At 40.6% G+C, this 25188-nt stretch overlaps 1 long non-coding RNA gene across 2 annotated transcripts in view; it reads right to left on the bottom strand.

Moving 5' to 3' along the window:
- LOC104650946 (uncharacterized) overlaps positions 1–25188 on the bottom strand; it is a 313310-nt gene that overhangs the window by 33443 nt on the left and 254679 nt on the right. For both annotated transcript variants that reach the window (XR_012515011.1, XR_744526.3), the window contains exon 8: positions 18395–20570. This is a non-coding gene — a long non-coding RNA (uncharacterized LOC104650946). The remainder of the gene's footprint in view (positions 1–18394; positions 20571–25188) is intronic.

Below are 25188 nucleotides of genomic sequence, written 5' to 3'. Positions count from 1 at the left end.
ATATAAGGCACAAACTGATTTAAGTAACTTGAAAATTTGGCAAAGGGTGGGCATGAAATAAATATGCACTCAAATAAATGTATAATTTCAATTGTGTTAAATGCGAAGAAGGATAATAATGGGAGTGGGAGCATCTAATTTGTATTTGAAGGTCTAGGAAGATCTTTCTCTTTAGCTAGTAAGTCTTGAATTCTTTGGAGATCCCACTTAGGGAAGGTTTATGATATGAGGACTGCAATAAGATTCTCTGATGGGATCTCCATAAAAGTCAGAGGATATAAGTGTATTTGGAAGGGTAAGAAATTTCCTTTCTGGTCTGCACATTCTCTCACACCATACATTAGCCAGATATGTGTTATTCAGTTTCATTTCCAACACCTAGGCACAATGGCTAGCATGTAGTAGGTGTTCATTAATGTTAACTGAATAAATGAATAACTTAAAAGCTGACATTTGTATACTTCTTTGTTTTTGTTTAAGTTGTTCAGGGCCGAGCTAAAAGTAAAGAGGCAGATTAAACTTTAGGAGATGAAATCAGGCCGTAAGTCCCAGACTGGGAAGATGACCTACAGAATATGTGAACAGCTTGAGAACAATACCAGAAAAATATACTGAAGTCAAAGACCAGTGGAGGAAAAGGAATCATCTCATTATTGAGACTTGCAGGTCAGGATGAGGCAACAGGTTCCTGCCAATAAGGTTTTCATTCCATCCCTATGACTATCATCTAGGCCTTCTTGCTAGAATGGCAGAGAATGCTGTCTCTGCTCTTCAGTGCCTTTCAAAAGACTTTCAATTATGAGATGAATAAGTTCCGTGGATCTAATAATACTGCATGGCTGGTGAGGGATGTATTAATGAATTTGGTTGTGGTGATACACAATATATACATATATCAAGTCATCATGTTCTACACTTTCAGTATATACAATTTCTTTGTCACATGAATATTTTTAGCAAGATATAAAGAAAATGGGAAGAAACCTCTTCAACTCCAGAGAGGCCAGTGAGTCAGGTAATGGCAGAATAAGGGGGAAGGAGAGGTATGGAGAGTTTGAAACAGAGAACAATGAATAAAATGTCTTGTCTTTTTTTTTTTTTTTTTTTTTTTTTTTTTTTTGTGAGACGGAGTTTCGCGCTTGTTACCCAGGCTGGAGTGCAATGGCACAATCTCGGCTCACCGCAACCTCCGCCTCCTGGGTTCAGGGAATTCTGTCTCAGCCTCCTGAGTAGCTAGGATTACAGGTACGTGCCACTACGCCCAGCTAATTTTTTTTTTTTTTTAATTTTTAGTAGAGACAGGGTTTCACCATGTTGGCCACGATGGTCTCGATCTCTTGACCTCGTGTTCCACCCGCCTTGGCCTCCCAAAGTGCTGGGATTACAGGCTTGAGCCACCACACCTGGCATGTCTTTTCCTTTCTTTCTTTTTTTTTTTTTTTCCTAATAACAAACTTTCTGAGATACAGAAAGTTTATTTTGGTTTAACTTTAGGTAACACTATTGATACGGCCAAGTTTCCACACTAATGTCAACAGTGTCATTGTGCCGGCTCCGAAATGAAGGATAATGTGGAAACAATCACTGCCTGCAATAGGACATTATAATACTTGCCTAGTCTTCAATCTAAAAGTAGTTAACTTACTTAGCTTCAGTGGGCAAAGATTTCTCCTTTCTCTCTTCACTCTTTAAGTCCTTGCTAGCCATATTCCATCCTCCAGAATGCCAGAAGCTTGGGGATGCCAGAGCAGGTTAATTGTCTCTCTACCTCAACTTCAACTTTCTAATAAGTAAGAGTACCCAAGTTCTATTGCATGCCACTTCTCTCCCTTGTCTTTAACTTAGGAAGGCTTGAGTAAAGCTGGAGTCTCACAAGGACCTGTGCTCTCTGGGCCCTTCTCTCTTTGCTGTTCCAGGAATGGCCAAGCACACTCTGGAAACAGGGGCTTTGCATTTGCTGTTATCTCTGCTTGGTGTACACATGGTATACCTTCTACTCAGGGTCTCTGATATAATCCCTATCATGGGGAATGAAGAACCTGGCCCATACAAAGTTGAGTTGAAGAACTGTTGCCTCTCTGAAACCAGTTGTCTCTGACTTCTCACCTCTTCCAGGCATAGCACGATGATTCAGGGAAGCCATTATTACACTGTCATTACCAAGCAGCCATCCATCACTCCAAAATGTACATAAAGGAGTCCTTCTTATATAACTTGTCGTTTTTGCCCATATTTAGCACCAACAGAGAGCAGACTCTTGGAGTTGGGAAAGAAAGGTACTTTGGTTCTGTATAGCTGAACTGAGACTCTTTTCTCAGAATTAAAATAAAAGAGCAAGGTCTAGATAGGATCCATTCTGTGATAATTTGTCCTTATTTTCAGAACCCCATATGGCAAGTTTTTTAATATGGAGGTGAGAAGAGTTGCCTAGAGCAAAATATGGAAATCCCAGAGAAGATCCAGAGACAGCACCAGGCCTCAGATGCCTAGTGAGGGCAGAAGTAACCTCTTCCAGGAGGCCTTGGTATAGTTCTGTTACACTATAGCATGGTGTTGAGGATCTCAGAGAATTATACTGCTGAGGTTCAACTCTAGCTATGTAATTTCTGGTAAGTTACTTACATTTTTTTATGCTTCAATTTACTGTTCTGTGAAATAGGATGAAAATGGTTCCTATCTCTTAGGAATATTATGAGGACTTAGTACATTATATATAGATAGATAGATAGATAGATAGATAGATAGATGGTCAATACATTTTTACTGAATGAAACACAACTCCCACGGTGGCACAAAACCAAAGCAAGCCAAGTAACCAAAATCTTACCTGTGAGAGCAAAGATATTAGCACTAATACTGAATATATTTCTAATCATTTACTTATATTTTGTCCCAGTTATCAGACTTCCTTCCTCATGGATTCCTTTATTCTCACAATACTAAAGCTCAACCATATACTTCCAAGCCCTGAAAGCCTTCCCTACTCTTACGATTCCAGGAAGGACTAACAAAACAATACATCTGGTGACCCACTTAAAATGGGCCACACTTAAGGCTGTCCTGTGTTAAAGGAGACCATCTTAAATGGACCACCCTGAATGTTACATGAGATGGTGCCTTTCTGCCAATAAGCTTAGTAGAGTTTTATAAATAAAAAGATGATGTTTGAGAGAAGGGTTCTTTCCCCGTCTTTCTTTTTCTGTCTCTGCCTCTGTATGTCTCTCTTTTAATTCACATAGAGAATTTTATTATATAAATCTTCTGCTAATCCATGCAATGACTAAGCAATTTCTACCCAGGGAAATGATTCTTTTGCTTTAAGATCTGCCTATGGTGATTTATTGATGCCAAAGAGCAAGATTCAGTTTTGTAAAAAACCAGGGCAGACTAGATTCTATAGAAGTAACTTTTCTAAGTAAGGATAGATCATCTAATCACTTCTTGGTACCTTCAGGATTTCTTCTGGGTTCCTAAAAGGAATCTCAAATCTAGGAGGAAAAAAAAAAACCAGAAAACAGGCTAATTGAAAGCTGCTTCAAGAATGCAGTTGCTGGCTATCTCCTGACAGGGGGTTCTGTTGTGCTTTGAAGAATAATATGAAAATTCAAGCTCAGAATAAGCTTCTGCAATTGGAAAATTAAAACTCCACCCTAAACCTTCACCAGAATCTGAAGCCAAATCCTTTTAAATGTGCAGGAGAGATCTGTTTACTGTGTATGGAAAATCATTTTTTTTTTTATTAGCAAGCTTCAGGGTTTCCTGATGATCTGAAGGGCCCCTGCCTCTCCGAGGGCAGTCCTAGGGTATTCTTGGCACAAACAGAGGCCAGAGAGATTAGAAATACTATTTTGCAACATTTTCTGCCTGGTTTTAAAGTCAAGGAAGACAAACGGTTCTGATAATTTCAGCAATACCTTTGAATATGAATTGCTTCATTGTCCTGAGCTGACCTACTGAGATTAAAAATCAAACCAAACCAAAACAACAAAATAAAAACGAAAACTGAAACCAACATACCACGAACACTCTTCCCTTTCTCAGCCAGCCTGTTTGACCCAGAAAAAGGTAGCTATCTTGTTCCTATTATCATCAAAACCAACACAAGACTCTCCTCATTGCTTTTTAGACTCATGTTGGAGAAGGGTGGGTGCGGTGGGGGTATATGGGTGGATGGCAGGGGGTTCAGTAGTTTTCTTAGTACATTTCTTTTGCTGTTATAACAGAGTATCATAAGCAATAGAAGTTTATTTGGCTTACAGTTCTGGAGGCTGAGAAGTCCAAGATTAAGGGGCCATATCGAGTGAGGGCCTTCTTGCTGCATTATAATATAGTAGAAGGCATCACATGGTGAGAGAACATGACATTGAACACAAGATTGAATTCACAGCCTCAAGTCCTTTTATAATTGGCATTAATCCATTTATGAGGGTAGGAGTCCTCATGGGAGTCCTCATGATTTAAACACATCACATTAGGCCCTACCTCCCAATCACTGTTGCACTTGGGATTAAGTTTCCAGCACATGCCTTTCAGGGAACACATTTAAACCATTACAGCTGTCTTTAAATCTTTTTCTTGATGTCACCATGTTCACTTTTATCTTCTCCCTATTGCTGAATTGCTCACCTCTAACAAGCAAGCCATCCTGACTTCTTCTCATCTCACCGTAAATCCCACCAAGAGACCTCCTTTAACAGGTTTATCTTAAACATTCCCCCCCACGATGACCTCCCTATCTCTCAACTACAGCAAAAATATTATTCAGGGCCCCAAGCACTCTGCTGCTGGATTCCAGGTGATTTTTTTTCTCACTCTTTTGCCTCTTATGTGAAATAAGACTGTTTTTAGCAATCTACTGACTTTTCTGAGATGCAAGATCATCCCTGGATTTCCTACCCCGAGACTAAACCCTTGAATTTTAGTGGGCTATAGGCTCCTTGGTCCAACCACAGCTCCACCAGTGGCTCCTCCGTCAGCTCCCTCTGCCTTTTAAATGCTCTGCAACCCACACACCTCTTTTCTCTCTATTTTAATATCCATTCACCAACATAAGAACTGCTCTTTGTTCATGTTTCCCAGACTCCAGCTTTTCTAGTGCCAGTGTGCTCCACTTGCTGAGTAATCCTGTCCATCAACTATGGTTTATTACAAAATGAGTATGCCCCAACCCGCACTTCCATATGGCCTCATGATATTATTACAGTTACATTCCCTGACTACCATGGGCAAAATGAAACACATGCTGTGAAGGTAGGTCTGTGTTATGCTGGTTCCCAAGGCAAATTTTAAAAGAAAATGAGTGCGGTCTCCTTAGGACTTTTTCCACTCATGGGCCCCTTCTTTGAATGGGGCTTCCTAATAGTCACTGTTTCTCAACCAATAGCATGAAATGCTTGCTCCTGAATCTTGTTTTTAAGTCTTTAAAACAGAGAGGTGATGATAAGTGGAGACTGTAATAAAGCCTCACTAGTGTACTTGATAATCTTTTTTTTTTGAGATGGAGTTTCGCTCTTGTTACCCAGGGTGGAGTGCAATGGCACGATCTTGGCTCACCGCAACCTCTGCCTCCTGGGCTCAGGCAATTCTCCTGCCTCAGCCTCCTGAGTAGCTGGGATTACAGGCACGCGCCACCATGCCCAGGTAATTTTTTGTATTTTTAGTAGAGATGGGGTTTCACTATGTTTACCAGGATGGTCTCGATCTCTTGACCTCGTGATCCACCCGCCTCGGCCTCCCAAAGTGCTGGGATTACAGGCTTGAGCGGCGTGTACTTGATAATCTTATGTGCACTATGAAGTTTGAGAAAAGATAAGAGTGGGGCAATGGGTAGAGATGGTTTCACAAAAGAGCTACCTTGGGCCAGGCATTAAATAGTTACTTTGTATATACTCCTTATTTAAATGTGGCAAGAAATTTTCATTTCAGACTTATCATTGGATCAGACTTTTCAGAGTTTATTTCCTAGCTGCTAATTTTCTGGATTCGTTATTTAGAGCATGAATTTAAGAAGCTGAGCAATATGAGTTCAAATAATTCTTTTCTGTGGGTAAGCATTTTAGTGCCTTAAAATAGGATTATCAATTTCTCATCTGTAAAATACGGAAATGACAACGCCTACTTAATGAGATTGATGTGACAAATAACTGAGATATTTTAATCCAGCTGTGAATTACAGTGACTCTTCTATAGTAGGCAGTAAGTGAGAGCAGGGGTTATAATTTTTACCTAGACATATGTTTCTGGCCAGGGAGGAGGCACCCAGAATCAATCCTGTTGGTATTAAAATTTTTTCTTTAAGTTTTGCAGATAAAAAGTAAGGCCATGGTTCATAAAGATTCTGAGCTCAGAGTAATGGGCTCATGGGTGCTCACAGAGCTAGTGAGGAAAAATGAAAGGAAAAGGGAAAGTCAGTACACACACACACAAACACACACACACACAGCCCCTCAGTCTTTCAGATAGGGTCTTTAACAGTGAACCAAGGTTCACTTACAGAGCTCCCATAACAAATGACCATATGGTGAGCATTTGACAGAGGGAAATATACATCCTTTAAGGAAGCTCTTAAGTTCTCGCAAATTCCGTAAGAATAGAAGAATGTCTTAAACATGAAAAGACGTTGGAAACATAGGGAAACCCTCAGTAGTTTATTCTTTGTTAAAACTCACAACATAGAAGTGTATGCCTACATGCAGCCCTCTAGGTTAGGACGCATTCTTCCAAACTACAGCCTGGAGAAAAACAGATCTGCGTGTCCTTTAATTCGTGACCATTGTAGATCAAGTTACCTCTTTGAAAGAACTTTTCTTTCTCTAGCCAACTAAATGAATAGAAAATGATGTACTTAATTGTTTTCTAAATTGCAATTTTTCTCTCACAGATGTTTTTTATCAGTGTTGAGCCCAATGGGCTCTGTCAGTCACACAGGGAGATGAAGTCATGTGGTAATAAAAGAGATGGGGTTGGGGGAGGAAGGGAAATACCATACAGTATATTGTCTAATTGAAAAATGTGTCACATAAATGCTGAACTTGAAATCTCTCCCTCCCCAAGGGCTACTCACAACAAACAATGTACACATCTTCTGCGCTGGAAAGATTAGACTTCTCCCATTTCTCCATTATTAATTCAGGCCAATGCAAGAGTTTCCTTTTTATTTTTTTTTTTGCCTATTTTTGGGTTAAGTCATTCTGTCATTCTACTGGAACTGTGATGCAAGGTAATAAGATTCCAAAGTGAAAGCTTAAATGCAAAAGGTAATGGCATCAGGTCTAGAGGATGAAGGTTACAGTGATGATGATAAAGAATAGCATTAGGTTAAACTGTAACTTTGTAGAAGGAAGATGAGAACTAGCAACAATATCCATGGATGTGTCTGAGAAATGGTTGCCAATGATAATGCAACTTAAAATAGAGGGGAGGCTAGTGGAATAACGGCACTTGGAAAAGTCAGAAAATCTCAGGCGTCACTGCATGTTAATGAAGGCTGGAACCACAAGTAGAGTGGACCAGGAAGCACAGTCAGAAGGGAAGGCTGCATGTATTTTTCACAGCAAGAAGGAGAATGCTACAAATGTAGAACCCATGTCAGCATGAGAGATTAGACGACAAATAGAGAGCGGATGCTCACAAGCAAAACCTAAAGAAGTGAAAGGTTTTTACTTTTCCCTCCCCCAATGCCCCATTATGGGAAACAAATGTGAACTGACTGTGGTACAAAAGTGTTGGCCTAGAAAGTCCTTTGAGAGAGCTTTCTAGTTCTCCATCTATCTTCATTTGCACTGCCCTTTACCCACATTTGACTGTGATTTAAATTTTCCGTAGGAAGTGACTTGTAACCAATGGGATGATAACTGAGGGGCTTTTATCAGCCCTCCCTGTAAAGAAGACCTCCCTCTTATATCAGAAAAAAATGGCTCTTTCTTCCTGTCCTGCCATCGTCAAAGAAGGAGAGCATCTGGTCATTATATAAGAAACGCAATGAATCACTTATTTTATTTTTTGCTCATTTAACTTAGCTGTGTCTTACATTTGACTAAAACTAACTCCAGGGATTTCTCCAGGTTCTTTGATTGCCCTGGAATCTTAATGAATCATCTATTTCTTTGAAATATGAGGATTACTGCCCAAGTTATATAATCCTTTAACTAAATAGTAATTTTTTTGTAGTAATATTTGGAATAGCTAGATTCAAACTGCATGAGAGAGTCACCATGTATAATGCCAAAGCTTTATAGGGAAAATATCACATTGCATTACATTGCAGATGATTAGGGTTTTGTCTGGGCTTTAAAACAACTTCAACCTTTCGTTTTCTCAGCGTTCATCTCTGTATTAAAATAATCCTCCTCCTCCTCCTAATCGTTGCCATTGTCATCAGCATAATTATCACTTTTCTCTTCCTCTTACCTACCTGTTCTTCTTCCTCTTCTTTCTCCCTATTCTGCCATCTCTTTCCTTTTTGTCCCCTGCCTCCTTCTCCTCCCTTTTCTTTTTCTTGTCTCTTCTTCCACTTCTTTTCCCATCTTCTTTTGCCTATCCTTCTCCTTCTCTTAGTTTTTTTCCTCTTTCACTTTTTTCCCCTCCCTCAATTCCTTCTTCCCTTTTTTCTCTATTTTTTTTTTTTTTGAGTTTTTACTCTGTGCCAAAGTTCAGTGAAGCTTCTTACTTATGTCATCTCATCGCATCTTGGTAATGGACCTAGGTATTATTTTCAGACAAGCAAATGGAAGTATCAGAAAGGAATAAGTAATTTATCCATTTACATGGCTGGTAAATATGACTTTGGGTATCTCTGACTCCAAATCCATGCTTTTAGCTAAAACTTCTCTCCAAGAGATGAAAAATGTTGGGGAGAAAGTTTGAAGGAATCAAAATTGTAATTAAACTTTAAATTTGTAATTTGAGAGTATAAAACATAAATTTGCACTTGGAAAATTTGGAAGTTAATTGAGATAAGATAATCAAAATACTTATATGATAATATGATTTGAGTGTGTTCCTACCCAAATCTCATCTTGAATTGCAGTTCCCATAATCCCCACATATGGTGTGAGGAATCTGGTGGGAAATAATTGACTCATAGGGGTGGTTTCCCTTATGCTATCCTTGTGATAGTAAGTTCTCACAAGATCTGATGGTTTTCTAGGGACTTCCCCTTTCACTTGATTCTCATTCTTCTTCCTGCTGCCTTGTGAAGAAGGATGTTCTGCCATTTTTCTAAGTTTTCTGAGGCCTTCCCAGCCATACTGAAATGTGGGTCAATTAAACCCCTTTTCTTTATATGATAAATTACCCATTCTCAGATAAGTCCTTATAGCAGCATAAGAATAGACTAATACAGTAAATTGGTACCACAGAGAGTGGGGTGCTGCTGTAAAGATACCCAAAAATGTAGAAGCGATTTTGGAACTAGGTAACAGGCAGAGGTTAGAACAGTTTGAAGGGCTAAGAAGAATACAGAAAAATGTGGGAAAGTTTGGAATTTCCTAGAGACTTGGAGGGCTCAGAAGACAGGAACATGTGAGAAAGTTTGTAACATCTTACAGACTCGTTGATTGGCTTTGACAAAAATGCTGATAGTGATATGGACACTGAAGACCAGGCTGAGGTGGTTTCAGATGGAGATGAGGAACTTGTTGAGAACTAGAGTAAAGGTCACTCTTGTTATGCAAAGAGACTGGCCATATTTTACTCCTGTCTAACGATCTGTAGACTTTGAACTTGTGAGAAATGATTTAGGATATCTGGTGGAAGAAATTTCTAAGTGGCAAAGCATTCAAGAGAAAGCAGTGCATAAAAGTTTGGAAAATTTGAAGCCTGACAAAATAGGAAACCTTATTTTCTGGGGAGAAATTCAAACCACCTGCAGAAATTTGCATAAGTAATGAGGAGCCAAATGTTAATAACCAAGTCAGTGGGGAAAATGTCTCCAGAGCATGTCAGAAATCTTCATGGCAGCCCCTCCCCTCATAGGCCCAGAGGTCTAGGAGGAAAAAATGGTTTTGTGAGCTGGGCCCAGGGCCCACCTGCTCTATGCAGCCTCAGGACATGGTGCTCAGTGTCCCAGCTGCTTCAGCTGTGGCTAAAAGGGGCCAACCTACAGCTCAGGCCATTGCTTTAGCAGATGCAAGCCCCAAGCCTTGGCAGCTTACATGTGGTGCTGGGTCTGCAGGGGGATAGAAATCAAGAATTGAGATTTAGGAACCTCCATCTGTATTTCAGAGGATGTTTGGAAATGCCTGGATGTCCACGCAGAAGTTTGCTGCAGGGGTGGAGCTCTTATAAAGAACCTCTGCTAGAGCAGTGTGAAAGAGAAACGTGGAGTTGGAGCCTACACACAAGAGTCCCCACTGGGGCACTGCCTAGTGGAGCTGTAAGAAGGCTACCATCCTCCAGATCCCAAAATGGTAGATCCACTGACAGCTTGTATCATGCACCTGGAAAAGCTGCAGACACTCAATGCCAGCCCATGAAAGCAGCCATGAGGAAGCCTGTACCCTGCAAAGCTACAGAGGTGGAGCTGCCCAAGGCTGTGGAAACTCACCTCTTGCATCAGCATGACCTGGATTTTAGACATGGAGTCAAAGGAGATCATTTTGGAGCTTTAAGGTTTAATGATTGCCTCGTTAGATTTTGAACTTGTGTAGGGCCTATAACCCCTTTGTTTTGGTCAATTTCTCCCATTTGGAATGGGTATATTTACTCAATGCCTGCATCCCAATTATTATATCTAATAAGTAACTAACTTGCCTTTGATTTTTACAGGCTCATAGGCAGAAGGGACTTGCCTTGTCCCAGATGAGACTTCAGGCTTGGACTTTTGGGTTAATGCTAGAATGAACTGAGACTTTGGGGGACTGTTGGAAAGGCATGATTGTGTTTTGAAATGTGAGGACATGAAATTTGGGAGGGTCCAGGGTAGAATTATATGGTTTGACTGTGTCCCCATACAAATCTTGCCTTGAATTTTAGTTCCTATAATCCCCACATGTGGTGTGAGGGACCCAGTGAGAGTTAGTTGAATTATGAGGGTGGTTTATCTCATGCTATTCTTGTGATAGTAAGTTCTCACAAGATCTGATGGTTTTATAAGTGACTTCCCCCTTCACTTGATTCTGATTCTTTTCCTTCCTGCCACCCTGTGAAGAACGATGTGCTTGCTTCCCCTTCTGCCATGATTCTAAGTTTCCTCAGGCCTCTCCAGCCATGCTGAACTGTTAATCAATTAAACCTCTTTTCTTTATAAATTACCTAGTCTTGAGTATGTCCTTATAGCAACATGAGAACAGATAAATACATATGATAGGTTTTTGTTTTTGTTTTTTTTGAAATAGTGTCTTGCTCTTTCGCCAGGCTAGAGTGTAGTAGTGGTGCAATCTTGGCTCACTGCAACTTCCACCTCCTGGGTTCAAGCAATTCTCCTGCCTCAACCTCCAAAGTAGCTGAGACTCTAGGTGTGTGCCATCACATCTGGCTAATTTGTGTGTGTGTGTGTGTGTTTTTTTTCTTTTTTCAGTAGAGATGAGGTTTCACCATGTTGGCCAGGCTGGTCTTGAACTCTTGACTGCAAGTGATCTGCCCGCCTTGGTCTCTCAAAGTGCTGGGATTACAGGCATGAGCCACAATGCTTGGCTAATAGTTTTTAATAGAATAATCATAAAGAAGAAATGAAATAGGAATGTGATAGTACTTTGAAATAAAGGTCTTTATATTAAATAACTATTTATTAGATGTGTTTATTAAAACTCACAGGGGATGCTCAAGGATGAATGCATGTGCTATTACAAAGGATTCAACAGTCCTTGGAAAATCCACATTTTCATTAGTTAGAATAAGCTATCAAGTAACAGAAACCAGATTACTGTAGCTTTACATTTTACAAAAAGAAGTCTGGAGATGGGCAATTCCAAGGCAGTCACAGTGGCTTAGTGATGTCATCCAGGTCCTCCATTCTTTGTTTCTTTTTATACTACCATTTTGAGTATGTTGGCTTTTGTTCCTTAGACTTGTACCTCATTATGCTAAGAGAGCCATCCTAGCTCCGAGCGTCACATCTCACCTAATTATGTTATTACATTTAGGGACAGAGGGGAAAAAGATTTTATTTTCTTGTATTTTTTCTTTTGTAAAAGAAAGTTTCCAGAAGCTGCTTCCACTCTACTCCCTAGCACACTTTCTCTTACGTTTCATTAGCCAGGTCTGGGTTACATGCCCACCTCTGATCGCTGGCAGAGGAACTGGGATGGCGAGTAGGGCCAGAGAAGGAGCTAAACTTCTTCAAAAATATGAGATGTCTGCTTGCTAGCTGAATATGTTTGGAGTTTAATTAGCAATGAAGAGGGTGAGATGGATGTTACATAAACAATGAACACTGTCTGCTATACCATCTTATCAATTTCACAGGTAAAAAATGTCTTCCTTAATTTTCCTCAATTGAGAACAAACCTGTGTGGAATATTTTGCCTTGATGAAGCAAAGATGGGGAAGGAGATAGCATCCTATGAAAAGTTATAGTTAGTTTCTTTCAAACTTTCATATATTCTGTTAGTATTCTAATATAAATACCAGGAGAATTTTGAGCGGAAAAGTAGAGGAGAATGATTGAAAATTAAGGAACAAGACAAGATTTTTTTGAGAGAAGATATGGACAAATGTATATATAAATAAGTAAATATGTCACTGAAGATGGATGGAGCATTATATGTGGCACAGTACGGGAGAAACAGAGTTAACTGCAGTCATGACAAATGGGTGAGATGGGGATCTAGAAAGGTCTGAAAGATTCAAAGGTAGCTTTCTCACTCTTTTTAAGAACCCAGTACAGTGTGTCAAGGGCTGTTAAGAGTAATCTAACGTTCCAGATGGCTGCTGCTGCTTATGATGTTAATATATGGTATTGGTGTTCACAACATGTCAGCCACTGTTCTTAGGTCTTTCTCCATGGTCACTTAACTGTTGTGACTGCACTATAAAGCAGTGTAATATTGGGGTTTAGGGTGTCGTCAGCTCCCCTGAGAGAATGTTTTTCCAGGTTCTTGGCCTCCTGCCCTCTCAAGAATGAGAGAGGGGACCACGACACAGTGTGCAGTAAAGGCCAGACTTAAAAGTGTTTGTAGAAAGTGATTTATTTTGAGAGAGAGAGAAATAAATAGCTATCTCTCACACTGAGAGAGAGAATCCAGAAAGAAGGAGTCCAGGAGAGGAAAGCAGCTTCCACAAAGTGGAAGGGAACAAAAGAGTGTTTGATGGGGACTCCAGAGGGAAAATCCAGGATAGAGAAAAACAGCTTTCACAAGCACAAGAGTATTCATGGAAGGGTATCCAAACATGGAGTCTGAAGGGGTGTGGAAGAAAGGGACTTTTAACCTGGGAGGAACCCCCACTTTCTCTAAGACCCTGGGCCAATGAAAAGAGTTCCTTGGAACTTTGGCTAGAGTGATTGACTCTTAGTTTCTTCCCATGCCTGCAAAATTTAAACATAAACCATTAAATCTCCCAGATGGAGAGAGATGGGAGGGGGGCATGATGCTAAGAAGTTCTTGTCTTTAAAACTATGCCCCTTTGTGGACTCAGAAAGAATACCTTCCCTCATTGCCCCTCCTCTGAACAGAAAAGCCCAACTTCTGTTGGAATTACTGAGTTGATTCTCTTTAACTACTTCCTGTTGAAATAAGGCATAAAAGGCCTAAAAGCTGGGTGGGGCTGACAGCCAGTAGCTGCTTCCTTTCCCTCACCTGCACCAGCAGAGGAAAAATGCCACTTGCCATGTCAGTTTAAAACCCACTTCGCAGCTGCTGCTGGGCCAGCAATGAGTTCCCCTGCCCCCCAGTTGCCATGTTGCTCCTGCCAGAACCACGTGTGTGCCTGGCCCACTCCCCACACAGACAGCAGGAAAACACCCTGGGAAAGCCTTTTTCACACTGCTGCCTGGGACTGGGAAACACCAGAAAAGCCTGCCAGAATTATGCTCCAGGACACCAGGCTCCTGCAGGCTTGGGCAGTACCTCATCCCTCTCCACTGTTTTCTTCAGCCTGGTTGCCGCTGTGGGAGGTTCCAGTTCCCCGGGCTGGGCTGTTCCCAGCCAGCAAGGAGAGAAAGGCCCTAGGGGCAGTGCTCATCTTCTCTGCCCCACAGGCTCCCACAGGTTTTGGTCCTGAAGCATAGAGGAGACAGAAGGAGAGGCAAAGCAGAGAGAGAGCTCGAAGGTAAAAAACAAAACAAAACAAAACAAAACAAAACAAAACAAAACAAAACAAAACGGTGCTTTTAATTCTGGCTTGCCCACACTGCTTAAGATGGGCTGGGTTGTGCCTCTGAGGCTCGGGGCTGTTGCTCTGATTCCCCGCAGCCCTGCGGCTGCTTCAGGTGTTCTTAAAGAGGCAGGGCAGAATGGGGCCGGTTTTACTCACAATTTTGAAGTCTTCTTCTCTGGCTGTACCCCTCTTCTGGTGGTACCCCTTTTTCTGCTGTACCCCTCTCCTGGCTGGCTCGCCAAAATGTAATATTGAGCTCAAGGTGCCCTCAGCTCCCCTGAGAGGATGTTTCTCCAGGTTCTTAGCTTCCTGCCCTCTTGAGAATGAGAGAGGGGACCATGGCACAGTGTGCAGTAAATGCTGGACTTAAAAGTGTTTGTAGAAAGTGATTTATTTTGAGAGAGAGAGAGAGAGAGAGAGAGAGAGAGAGAGAGAGAGAGAAACAGGAGAAGGAGAGAGAAATAAACAGTTAACTCTCACACTGAGTGAGAGAATGCAGAAAGATGGAAGCCAGGAGAGGAAAGCAGCTTCCACACTGAGTGTAAGAGAATAGAGAGAGATTGAGTTTAGGAGGGGAAGACAGGCTTCCATGAGAGAGTGTTGAAGGGGACTCCAGAGGGAAAATCCAGGATAGAGAAAAACAGCTTGCACAAGAGTGTTTGTGGAAGGGGATCCAAACATGGAGTCTCAAGGGGTGTGGAAGAAAAGGACTTTTAACCTGAGAGGAACCCCCACCTTCTCTGAGACTCTGGGCCAATGAAAGGAGTTCCTTAGAACTTCCGCTGCAGTGATTGACTCTTAGTTTTTTCCCACACCTGTGAAATTTAAACATAAACCGTTAAATCTCCCAGATGGAGAGAAATGGGAGGGGAGCATTGTGCTAGGAAGTTCTTGCCCTTAAAACTACGCTCCCTTGTGGACCAGAAAGAGAACAACTTCCCTTAGTAGGATCTACTATCATTCCATTTTTTTCCATGAGGAAACTGGCACAGACAGGTGAAGAACTTTCCCAAGCTTTACACAGCTAGTAAATGGCAGACCTGTGATTTTTTTCCTTTTGTTGGTTTCTTACATTCTCCCAATAATGTTTGTGCACAATGATTGGCCCTTTCAAATAATCATATTGAGATTTTTAATAACATCTCTTTCATTACAAATTGATTCAGGAAAATTTGAATATTTATATACTTCACTCTCAGTAAGCATCTTTGGAAATCATTGCCAATTCATCAAGACACTGTCCTAGCCACAGTTACATAATTCACAATAACTATCAATTAGGTTAAGGCTGTATAAAGAAGCTGAAAAAACCAACAGAATTCTGAACAAGTAATGTATGTATTTCAGTTGTATTAGAGCAACAATTTAAACAGCAAAATATTGTGCATATCCATAGCTCTTTAATTATAGCATAAAGGACTTTTTAACATCTAAGATGATTACACTGAGAGTAGGTAAACACATGACTTGATCCAATGGAGGTTTATCTGTTGGCTCACTTCTTCTCTGCCTCTCCTTTCTTAGAATTCTTTTTCAGTTTGTAGTCTACTAGGGACACTGTGATTGCATCTTCATTTAGCATGGAGTAGTGCAGCTTCATGGTAGAAAGGCATAGTTCCTTGTCAATATCTCTGCTTTTGATTCTCATGGTTTCTTCAATCACTTTTTCTTAATCTATTCAATGGCTAATAAACTTGAATCAATTTCAGAACTGCAGGCTAATATTTAAAACCTGGCAGCCATAAGTTTTTCCTTTTTATCCACTTGAAACTTAATTTCATTAAATTACTACCAGCTAGAGCCTTCATCAATCTAGCTCATTTTAGGATATTTTATCAAGGAGACTTTCACGGTTAGCATTCTCTAAATGTTGATCAACAACCTTCTTGTGATAGAGCGTGGCCTGGTACAACAACTCCTGGGTGGGGATATACAGGCTCATGAGCAGCAGGTTCAAAGCTAATGGCCACCAATGATCTCGTCTAGCTGCCATCTTATCAAGGCCAGAGCTGGCATTCAGCCCAGATATTCTAGCTCCATAGTTCATGTTTTTAACTCATGGACTGTAGTGTCTGTGTTTTACCTAGCATTATGGTAAGGCTATACATTGTAAAAATACAGCTAATAAAGAAGACCAAGACTGTGTTATAAGGTTGAGGAGAAAAGGACACACATGACAATGACATTGCAATGTTTGGGGAAAGAAATGAGAATCAGTCATATTTTGAATGGAAACATGTTGAGGGAGAAGAAATTTGCAGAGTAATAATCAGACATGTTACCAACTGAGTTCCTAAGTCTTTGCTTCTGAGACTAGCATGGGTTGATGGGCACTGCTGTCCTGGCAGTTCTTTTTTTCTCCATGTCACTGGCCTTTCTGGTTCACTTGGACCATAACAGCACTACTAGGCTGCTCTACTACAGTACAATGTCTTTCACTGACATAGAGGAAATACCTCCTGATATTGCAGACACCTGCAGTGAGATGGAGAATGGGAAAAGGGGTCTTCATTGTGGTGGTATTTCTTGTCTAAGCAGGGATGTGTCACTCAGTGGCAAGCTCTGCCTATCAGATAATGAATGAGGTAGTGGGCCATCCATCCAGGGTCTTGGAGCAATATCAGGATACCTCTGAGGCTTAGTTTATAAGGTTAATACTTTCTTCTGTTTGTTATAATGCAAGGAAGAATGAACTTTCAGAATCTTGTTTTTGCGGTCTAGTGGTGAACTCTTATCTTTGGGACAGCAGCCCAAATATTCATAATTATTGAAGAAGTAAGTCAAAAGGTCGTTTCATATATGCATCTGCCTAAAGGTCAGATGGAACTATGGAAATCCACGACAAACTTGCAGAAAGTTTCAATCTCCATCTGCATGCAGCCTGACAACTGTATTTTCATAGAATTAGTGACAATATTTAAGGCATTTTTAAGGTAGTGTATCTCATTCAAATATTTCTCTTTATAGATGAGGAAACTGAAGGCCAGAGAGATGAAATGATTTTCCATGTTAATACAGAGACAGCTGGTACTGTAGCATATGTTATTTTACCTAGGATTCAATGCCCTTTCCTACACATCTTCCTGGCTTGGATAAAATCTGAAAATGGGAAGTATAATTATAAGTGGGACAATAGTGGAGAGAAGAAACTTTAGAAACTCTGACTAGAGCAGAAAGGTAAACAAACCAGTCTGGCTCAGCGCTTTGTTTGAAACTGAGGCTTACTGGATGTTAAATTGCAGGAGCCTCTATACTATTGACTGATTTTTTTTGGGTGGGGGGGAGTAATCTCACCCACATGAAAGTAAGGAATTCTTCCACAAGCACTTAAGTACTACTATTAAGGGAACTCAAAGAGGTCATTTACAAAATAGCTCTTTTACTCTTCCCACCAAGAATTCATTGCTTTAATTGAGGGGAGTGGTTTTTTGAGAATTGGCTGGCCCAGCATTAAGCTACATTCTAAGCTGGAATAATTTGCTTTCCATCTTACTCCTTTCCCTTTGCCATTATCAGGGATTTTACTTTATTCATTAAATTGAAAATTGTTCTCTAAAGGTAGCATGAGTTTTTGATTTAAAAAGTTCAAAAAATACTCCCCAAAATGTAGTGAGAAGAAAATCATTTGAATTCTTGCCTCCCAGGCTTCTAGTTCTCTTTTCTAAAGACAGATTCTCAAACATGCTTCTTCTGTTTTCATATGCTATGTCTAATTAAGTATATGTTACTATTTAGCTGCCTCTTTTTATACACAACACCATATTATTCTCACTGTGTTGTACCCTTTCTTTGTCACATAATATTTTTTAAAGATGACTACCTAGCTATATAGAGATTTACTTCATTCCATTTACATTTTAACATATTGATAAAATATATTCTGTTTTATCTGTCTTTCTAGTGCCTGACATGTGGCCAGATCCTGGAAAACGAGTTCAGCAAAGAAGACCACGTGAATCATCCCAGAAAGGCCCATTGCTTATAGGCTCAGGAATCAGGGAGCCCTTCCTATTATGTGACCCTCCTGGGTGAGTGTTTTATAGTGAAATCATACGTCAAATTGTGATTCTCAGATGACCTTCCCAGTCTGGCTTAGAGGAGAGAGTTGTAGGGGGAGGTTCTGGGAAAGCCGACTTGCCTTGAGTTTGTCGTCTTGGCTGCTCGGTGGAGTTCTGCTCTCCTACTCTGAGATTTCTCCAAGGAGACATTGGGTTTTCCTGGCAGGCAGAGCTTCAGGCTACTCAGCAGAATGTCTATGGTGCTGTAGCTTCAAGAGGAGCCAGGAGGCTGAGCTTCCAAGCCAAAGGAAACACTGCTTCAGACTGAAGACCATGGTTTGGCAGAGACCACGAGGCTTGCTGAATTTAGGAGAGGACTCTCTCATACCCCTTACTTACTCAAACCACTCTTTCCCACTAAAAGAAGAGAATGGAGGTGACATAAGAAATCTGCTTTATTCACCAGCACATAGCAGTTGCTTGGGTGAAATGAATTCCAGTCCCATTTTGGTACAATAGGAAAGGCAAATGCCTCCCTCTCTATCTGGGAAGACAGGAAAAGGAAGCCAGAGTCAAAATCAGACATCTCAAGTCTCAGCAGCAGTCTTGGTCTTAGACAAATAATCTCAAGGTGACCCAAATCCTCTGTTCATTGTGAAAACAGTGCCAGAGTAAAACAGAATTAAATTGTTTCTCTTTCATGGCAGTTGACATGTAAAAACCATTCTACTCCGACCTTGTGGTCAGAATATCCTGACACCTCATAAATTATCTTAAGGGGTCAGGGCTCAGGGAGGTTTGGGAAGGCTGCGAGTCCACACTACAGTCAGCGTTCTGTGCTGCAGGGCAGCAAGGGCCACACCTCCCTCCTGGTCTTTCCGATAGGCAGGCATTAATGTGTAGGATGTGGAAGAATGTAGTGTCCTCAGAGCAAGTTTTCATGATTTGGGAATAGCACTTTTCCCTCCTTTTATGTTTGCAGAATTTGTATGGCCACAGCGATTATCCTCATGAAGATTTTTAAGGAAGTGAGAAAAGCACAACGATAGCTTCTATGTCGGACAGAAATTCTAGTGTGGTTTTGTCTTAGTAGGAAAAAAAAGACAGGGAAGGGATGGAGATGAGAGAGACATATACATACACAAGATGAAGAACTAGAGAGAAAAAATGAACCAAGGAGAAGAGAATGCAAGGTGTGAAGGGGAAGCATGAGTGACAGGAAGAAAAATTTTCTTGATTCAGATATACCCCCCTACACACACATACACTATCTCTCTCTTTCTCACACACACACATACACACACATGCACACAGTCTCTCTCACACACACCCACACACACACTCTGTCTCTCTCACACACATACAATCACACACACACATACACACACACACACACTCCTCCTCACTAGAGCAGAACTCTTAGACTTCTCTGCCTCCTGTTGAGTTTCTCTTAGTCTCCACATTCATCTGTGCCTTACACACAGTAGGTGCTCCATTAATGTTTGCCTAGTGGTAAGATCCACAGACTGGTCCCCAGAGAGGGAAACAGATTTATTTTGGAAAATTCCAAGTATGTAAAGCAAAGTCATTTGGAGCAAACGGTATTCCTGTAGCCTGAACGACCATAAGGTTGAAAGAATCTGGGTATTTGTGGGTGTGTTTGGACGTATTGTGTGTGGCAGTGTGAGTGGGTGGTCTGGATGGGTGGGTAATAAGTGACAGGAGGGCCCTTGAACATATAAAGGGCTCCATAACTACTGTGAATATAAAACTGGGAATAGCATGCCCAGACCTCCAGTCATGCAGTGACCAAACCTGACCTTGGCAGAGATGAAGAAACTGTGGAGATGGATTCAAAAATTATTAGTCAGTGTTTTTGGTCCCTACGGGCTTTTTTTTTTTTTTTTTTTTTTTTTTTTTTTAAGAACAGCTGGGTGGGTTTCTGGCAAGGCAAATGACTGCCCCAGCCTGTAGAATTCCACAGCTTTTCCATGCTTTTTCTAGACTCTTTTGTTTCAATGTTTTTAAATTTCTGGTTCATTTTTTTCCTCATGGGATATGTCTTCTTCCCACCCCCTCCTTGGACAAAGGATATGATTTCTCGCTGTCTCTGCTCTTGATTTCTTCTTTATGGAAATTGTGTCTTGAGAACATAATTATGATACGAAATACATTAGAAGTGTATTTTTTTTTCCTAATTGTGTCATCCCATTACTGATACCAGCATCTCTTCAGCATCACTGACTACTAAAGATGTGGAAGTTGGTAAAACAAGCCACATCACAGATGGATGATCCTCCTCCCAATTCCTCTGGCCTGGAGAAACAGAAAAGAAGACCCAAGGCCGAAGACAGTTAAAAACCTGTTCACATCTGGCTTCTAAGTAGGTTGTAGTATATTGCTTTTCTGCAGCTGCTCCAGTACACAAACACACACTCATTGGAACGTTCACTGCAATGGTGAAGGGAGACAGGGCACAAGACGGTACTGATGGGATGCAGAAGGAAAGCCTAAATTAACCATACCACAACTGCAGATACCTGACAAGTCTGAGTTGGTTCATATATGTCTTCATACATATATCAACTAATATACCATAGCAAGCTCTATGATGTGTAATTTAGGTTATTTCTATTATTAGAGAAGTATCAGTTCACAAGCGTTGGTAACACATCTTTAAACTTTGTGCTTATTTTGGGTATTAGGTGGTAAGTCTTAGAAATAAAGTTTCTGAGATGCTGGACATTACATGCTACAGGTTTAGACATTAAGGAGTCTCATAAAACTAAAATTATCTCTAAAAGTACACTGGTAACAACCTTCATACTATCTCCCTATTTCCTTTACACATCCTTTGAGGTTTACCTAACCATTCCCCAACTTATCAGCCTAATTCTTGATTCCATACAACCACCTCCTTCTTGTAATCACGGTGTACATCTGTATGTATTTATGTTGATTTTGTATATTTTAGTTCTCTCCCATTAGACAATAATCTCTTTGAGGATAGGAATCAGTAATTTTTTTTTTTTTGAGCCAGGGTCTCACTCTGTTACTCTGGGCTGGAGTGTAGCATCTCAGCTCGCTGCAGCCTTGCCCTCAGGGGCTCAAGTTGGAATCACTCATCTTTATTCTGTATCCCCAAGTGCCTGGGATTATTTTGTAAATCCTATGCATAGTCAATAAATGAAGAACATATTCTACTCTCGGAGGAGCAATTTAATGCAAGGTTGCGTTGTTTTACTAACTTCCATCTCATTTCTAGTCATGCTCAAGAAATGCTGATTATCAGCGATGGGATTACACAATTAAGAAAAAAGTACACTTTTAAAATTATATAATACTTTTCCAAGTCAAACGTAAATTACCTATGAATTTTCCATAGCTTTGTAGGTAGCAAATGGCCTTTAAATTGTAGGTGTACATTTCTGATCATAAGCAATTATCCATCTTTTAATGAAATACAAAAAATCTAGTTACTAAATATTTTAAAGTCAGTTTCTCTTGAGGTGTTCTCTTTAATTCTTCTTGGAACATTCCATTGGACTCTTCACTATCATCATCCCATGGATTTTAAACCTGGTTCCATAGTCCAAAGAATCACACATGGACAATCAACTGAATACAACTGAACTATTTCTGAACAAGGTTCTATGTCCTCTGACACCATTAACCAAAACAACTGACTCTAAGTTCCAGTCCTTAGAAAATGCAAAATTGCTGCTCTAGCTCATTAATTCAGTCCTCTCAGAATCTGTGGGTCCTAGACACATTGCAAAATGTATTCTACAGCTTTCCTCCTCTTCTCTCTGGAGACCCAGCATGTATCCCTTGGAATATCACCAAACTGCTTCTGCATGCTGTTCTACATTTCTGCATTAATACCACCCATGCTGAGCTTAGTTCTCTTAAGAGACTCCCTGTATTCAGCTGTCTTTATGGGAAGAACTACTGAATGAATTTAGAATGAGTTGCCAATTAATTGATAATGATATATTTCAGAAATATGTGCTCCATCTTTTACCTCTTGGAATATAAGATCTTCATCCCAGTGTTTCAGAGTCATTCATCTATCCATTTTTCTGGGAGAAAAGTATGATTTGTTTTATAAGGAATTAAACCAGAAAGATAGGAATTAGCTTCTGACATACAAGGTAGATTTTGAACAAAACAATAGGCTTGAAAGGCAGCCAGACATTGTTGAGAAAGCTTGTTCCAAATAACTTATTTGCTCCTTTGGCATATGAACAACCTAGCTTGAAGTGCTCATTCTCTGAGAACACCTCTCTGGCATAGAGAAGATGGCTCTTCTGCTACGATCCCTAGGCTAGCACCATGGCAGCAGAGGGGTAGTAAAAGAAAAGTCCACTCTTCTTTTGGATCTAGGGACTGTGAGATAAAGGGGGTGGGAGAGTAAAGCAGTGAAGCAATTGAACATCTCCCTCCCCATTTAGTATTAGGTAAATAGTAAGCTCCAAGAAGCAGTTAGGACTTGGGAGGTGGCCACCTTACAGGCGGCCTTAAACGAAGCTGGGTCACAGTCAAACCAACCAGAGAATGCAATGAGCTCAGGCAGAAGAAACTCTGAGGTCATCCTTTCCTGAGGCATGCTTGGTTCCCTTGTGCACAGACAGATTTTAGAAGAGTTAGGAAAACTAGCAAAGTGGGTGTCACTGTATTAGGGAGGGTGAAACAGTTTTGCAGCATGAGTTGCATGGGAGACCACCCCCCTCCAAACTAGGGCCTAATGATAGTCACAGCCAGACCTCATAAGGGTCTCTAACACCAATAGGAGCTGAGGTGAGGCAGAGTCAGCCAAGGGTCACTACTGAGCCCTGCCAAGCCCAAGCTAAGACCTACTAGATGGAAAGTTACACTGACCACAGACCTCAGCTGTTGGATGTCAGTGAGGCAAGCAGCACCTATGTTTACAAGGAGGTACCCCAGAGACAGAAGGAGGGGATCCTACTGCTCCTGAGAGCCCTGACTCTACCTTTGTGGACTTTGAGGTCCCACCAGTCATACTCCTCCTCCTCCTCATTCATTCATGTAGCCCTGCCTTCAAGCCACAGCTGGAAGGCTTTCAAAGAGATTAGTTTTTTTTTTTTTTTTTTTTTTTTTTTTTTAACAAAAGAGACATTAAATACTTCTTAAAATAGACTGTTTACATTATGGATCAAACTGAATTCCTAAGTTTAACTACATTTTTGGTAAATTTTTCTTACCTACCTTTTGAGAAACTAGATTGTTGACTGATAAAATACTAAACCTTATATTTTTTGCTCTTGTCATTTGCGCCTCTCATTTAGTGACTCACACACATAATGGCTAGCAGTAGCTGAATAGCTGGCCTTTCCTAGGATATGGGTATTTTAATAGGTCATTCTTATTGGTACAACTTTGTATATTGGAGGACTTAATTTTAAGGTTTAGAAAAGTTGTTGGCAAACTATAGCTCACAGGCCAAATACAGCCTACTGTCTGTTTTTCTAAATAGAGTTTTATTGGAACACAGTCATGGTCATTTGTTTACATATTGTCTGTGGCTGCTTCAGGGTTATCGTGACAGTGTTGAGTAGTTGCAATAGAGACCATTTGGCTTGCAAAGCTAAAAGTGCTTATTATCTGGCTTTTTATAGGATGTGTGTCAACCCCTGGTATAGAATAATATATGGTTTTATTAAGTTTCTTGTCCAGTGCCCTTTCTGGACAGATGAGGGCACAGGCCTGAGAAGTTAAGGTACACATCCAAGATCACACGGAATGTAAGAGGAGAGATAAGGGTGACAAACAGTGGAATCTGAAACATGGTGAAAGGCAAGTGGGGAAATGTACAGAGTTGAGACTGTCATTTGAACAGTCTCATCTTAAATAATGCCCCCGAGACTGCATGATTATTGTGAAAAAGCTTACTAACAAACCCAAGAGGAAAATAAAAACAATAAATAAAAATCCCCTTCAACCTATGTAATCACCTGGATTTTATGACAGTGAAAGACTCAGTTCAATTAGTGGCTCTGTGCCCCCAGTACTCATAAAACCTGCGTTTTGGGACACTCATATGTTCTTGTTATATATTAGATAAATGAGTCCCCAAAGAGAGTCTAATGTGTCAAGTTACATAGTTTAGAGATTTGGAAAAGAACCTAAAAAACTGATTGCTGGACTCCAAAATGAGACTCCAACAACTAGGGATGGGGGCTGTCTGTAACCCTGATCTGTTCTCAAAGGCTGTCAGAGAAACAAGGGCTACATGATTTAGTGCCACCTCCCAGGCTCTTGGAGAAACACTGAGGAACAGAACATAGACCAGTTGGCACATTGTTCCCTCTGTCTATCATTTCATTGAGTCTTCTCTACCTGCTTTCATTTTACTTCCTACCCTCATGTTCACTTTTTACCTCCTGTAGTTACTGGCCCTGCCACTCTGTTGAAATAGGGAGAAGGGTTTTTCAGCCCTCACCTCATTTGACCCCTCTGAGATATCTGACATTTTTGCCTATGCCCTTTTGAATAATGTCTTTCCTCCCTTGGCATCTCTAATGCCCTGTTCACATGATTCTCCTTACTTGTTGCCTCTCTCCAGGCTCATCTTTCATCTGTCCTCTATTCTAAGAGGTGGGCTATTCCTCAGGGTTACGATATCTATCTTCTTTCCATCTCCTATATATTCACCTAGGAAATTTACTTATGCCCAGAGCTTTAACTACTAGCTAACTGGGGTTGTCTCCCAAGTCTGCGTCCAGTCTATATGTCTCTTCTGAATGATAACATTTATTTCCATTTGTCCAAGAACACCTGTAGTCAATGTGCCACAAGTATCTCAAACTCAGAAAGTCCAAAGCTGAAACTATCATCTTTTTCCTAAACCTGATACCTTCTCTGGTATTCTAAACTTATTACCCATCTACCCAGCTCTCTCCAGTGGTTCCCT

Source organism: Saimiri boliviensis, chromosome 19 (genome assembly GCF_048565385.1).
Source record: "Saimiri boliviensis isolate mSaiBol1 chromosome 19, mSaiBol1.pri, whole genome shotgun sequence".
NCBI lineage: Eukaryota > Metazoa > Chordata > Mammalia > Primates > Cebidae > Saimiri > Saimiri boliviensis.
This window is presented reverse-complemented; position numbering and strand designations above follow the sequence as displayed.